Raw genomic sequence first — 3,857 nt, 5'->3', positions numbered from 1 at the left:
CACAACAACGCCGCCCCCCATTGCTCAACCGCCCGGCGTAGGCCCGCCTTCACACTTCACCCATTGGCTGCTTTGGTGTCAGTTATCGCTGAGGAGGCGGGATTGATGACGATACACTAACCTATTGGTGTAGGTCGATGTCAATTAGCCCACGCTGAGTATTGCCCCTCGCGATTGGCCAGCTGTCGAATCTCCAAGATGGCGAGTCCCTGAGCAGTGGGTTTTATTCATTTCTTCTCTCGGCAATATTTTGAATTTTCTGATTAATGTTCCATAGTTTAATGTGCGAATTAGTTTGTAAGCGGTATTTATGTAGTGCGGTGTGCAGTTAGAGGACACGAGTTATACTGTAGCCTGAAACACAAGCAGAAATTGCTGGAGGAACTCGGCAGGTCACACAGTATCCAGCACTTCACTCAATGTCTTGTATACCTTGGCATCACAAGTGCACATTTAAATACTTTTTAAATGTTATGAGGGTTTCTGCCTCTCCCACCCTTAGTGGCAGTGAGTTCCAGACTCCCATCACCCTCTGAGTGAAAAATATTTTCCTCACATCTCCTCTAAACCTTCTGCCCTTATCTTAAATCAATGCCCCTGGTCATTGACCCCCGTCAAGGGGAAAAATTTCTTCCTGCCTGCTTTATCCACGCCCCTCATTATTTTTATACATCTCCAATATGTCCTCTCTCAATCATCTCAGCTCTCAGGAAAACAACCCTGTTTGTCCAAACTCTTTTCGTAACTGAAACTGGATTAGAGTGGTACTGGAAAAGCACAGTCAGCGTCCGAGGAGCAGGAGAGTCAACTTTTCAGCCCGTTATCAGGAATGAGGGTGGGAGCCTTGGGTGGAGAGATAAATGGGAGGGGGCTGGGGCTGAGGAGAAGGTAGCTGAGAGTGCAATAGGTGGGGGTAAAGCTGATAGGTTGGAGGGGAGAGGGGAGCGGATAGTTGGGAAGGAAGATGGACAGATAGGACAGGTCATGAGGGCAGTGCTGAGCTGGAAGGTTGTAACTGGAGTAAGGTAGGGAGAGGGGAAATGAGAAAATTGGTGAAGTCCACGTTGATGCTGTGGGGTTGAAAGGCCCTGAAGCGGAAGATGAGGCGTTCACCTGCACTTCCACATGTCATTTATTGTATCCATTGCTCCCGATGCGATCTCCTTTACATTGGGGAGACTGGACGCCTTCTTGCGAGCGCTTTAGAGAACATTTTGGGGACCCCACACCAATCAACCCCACCGCATAGCGGCTGAACATTTCAACTCCCCCCTCCCAGACTTCCAAGGACATGCAGATCCTGGGCCTCCTCCATCGCCACTCCCTTACCATCCGACGCCTGGAGGAAGAACGCCTTATCTTCCGCCTTGAGACACTTAAATCATAGGGCATCAATGTGGACTTCACCAGTTTCCTCAGTTCCCCTCCCCCCACCTTACCCGAGTTCCAACCTTCCAGCTCAGCACCGTCCTCATGACCTGTGCCACCTGTCAATCTTCCTTCCCACCTATCCGCTCTACCCTCTTCTCCAACCTATCACCTTTACCACCACCTCCATCCACCTATTGCACTCTCAGCTACCTTCTCCCCAACCCCACCCTCCTTCCATTTATCTCTCCACTCCTGAAGCTCCCAGCCTCATTCCCGATGAAGGCCTTTGGCTGGAACTATCGATTTTCCTGCTCCTTGGATGCTGGCTGACTTGCTGTGCTTTTCCAGCAACACACTCTCGACTATGATCTCCAGCATCTGCAGACCTCATATTCTTCTCGATCAGACAGTATCTTGTGAGAGAAAGCAGAGTTCGGCTCCAGTGACCCTTCATCAGAAGCTGTCAGACCTGCGGAATTACTCCAGCAATTTCTGTTTATGTTCTAGATTTCCAGAATCCACAGTTCTTTGATTTTTGTACACTGCAGGCTCATCAACAACTCCGACTGGGGGCCACATCTCTCACTACTTTGAAAATATCAGTGCATCAAGACTGCTCTGCTACAACAGTGTGTGTTCGGTTGAGGGCGAAAAGGGGTCTCTCTCTACGAGTCTTCCAATGCGATGTAACAGTGTCCTTACATATTTATAGTCTAGAAATATAGTCCTCACATTGCAAATCTCTATGTCTACAGAGATCACCGACAGTGAAAGCTGCCTGTGTCCACAGAGATCACCGACAGTGAAAGCTGCCTGTGTCCACAGAGATCACCGACAGTGAAAGCTGCCTGTGTCCACAGAGATCACCGACAGTGAAAGCTGCCTGTGTCCACAGAGATCACGGACAGTGAAAGCTGCCTGTGTCCACAGAGATCACGGACAGTGAAAGCTGCCTGTGTCCACAGAGATCACGGACAGTGAAAGCTGCCTGTGTCCACAGAGATCACGGACAGTGAAAGCTGCCGGTGTCCACAGAGATCACAGACAGTGAAAGCTGCCGGTGTCCACAGAGATCACAGACAGTGAAAGCTGCCGGTGTCCACAGAGATCACAGACAGTGAAAGCTGCCGGTGTCCACAGAGATCACAGACAGTGAAAGCTGCCGGTGTCCACAGAGATCACCGACAGTGAAAGCTGCCTGTGTCCACAGACATCACTGACAGTAAAAGCTGCCTGTGTCCACAGACATCACTGACAGTGAAAGCTGCCTGTGTCCACAGAGATCACTGACAGTAAAAGCTGCCTGTGTCCATAGACATCACTGACAGTGAAAGCTGCCTGTGGACACAGGCATCACGGACAGTGAAAGCTGCCTGTGTCCACAGATATCACTGACAGTGAAAGCTGCCTGTGTCCACAGAGATCACTGACAATGAAAGCTGCCGGTGTCCACAGAGATCACAGACAGTGAAAGCTGCCTGTGTCCACAGAGATCACAGACAGTGAAAGCTGCCTGTGTCCACAGAGATCACAGACAGTGAAAGCTGCCTGTGTCCACAGAGATCACAGACAGTGAAAGCTGCCTGTGTCCACAGAGATCACAGACAGTGAAAGCTGCCGGTGTCCACAGGCATCACGGACAGTGAAAGCTGCCTGTGTCCACAGAGATCACCGACAGTGAAAGCTGCCTGTGTCCACAGAGATCACCGACAGTGAAAGCTGCCTGTGTCCACAGAGATCACCGACAGTGAAAGCTGCCTGTGTCCACAGAGATCACGGACAGTGAAAGCTGCCTGTGTCCACAGAGATCACGGACAGTGAAAGCTGCCGGTGTCCACAGGCATCACGGACAGTGAAAGCTGCCTGTGTCCACAGAGATCACTGACAGTGAAAGCTGCCTGTGTCCACAGAGATCACGGACAGTGAAAGCTGCCGGTGTCCACAGGCATCACGGACAGTGAAAGCTGCCTGTGTCCACAGAGATCACGGACAGTGAAAGCTGCCGGTGTCCACAGGCATCACGGACAGTGAAAGCTGCCTGTGTCCACAGAGATCACCGACAGTGAAAGCTGCCTGTGTCCACAGAGATCACGGACAGTGAAAGCTGCCTGTGTCCACAGAGATCACGGACAGTGAAAGCTGCCTGTGTCCACAGAGATCACGGACAGTGAAAGCTGCCTGTGTCCACAGAGATCACTGACAGTGAAAGCTGCCTGTGTCCACAGATATCACTGACAGTGAAAGCTGTCCGTGTCCACAGGCATCACGGACAGTGAAAGCTGCCTGTGTCCACAGGCATCACGGACAGTGAAAGCTCCCTGTGTCCACAGGCATCACGGACAGTGAAAGCTGCCGGTGTCCACAGAGGTCACGGACAGTGAAAGCTGCCTGTGTCCACAGAGATCACTGACAGTGAAAGCTGTCTGTGTCCACAGGCATCACAGACAGTGAAAGCTGCCTGTGTCCACAGAGATCACCGACAGTGA

This window comes from Chiloscyllium punctatum, chromosome 27, assembly GCF_047496795.1.
Source record: "Chiloscyllium punctatum isolate Juve2018m chromosome 27, sChiPun1.3, whole genome shotgun sequence".
NCBI lineage: Eukaryota > Metazoa > Chordata > Chondrichthyes > Orectolobiformes > Hemiscylliidae > Chiloscyllium > Chiloscyllium punctatum.
Note: the sequence above shows the minus strand (reverse complement) of the source record.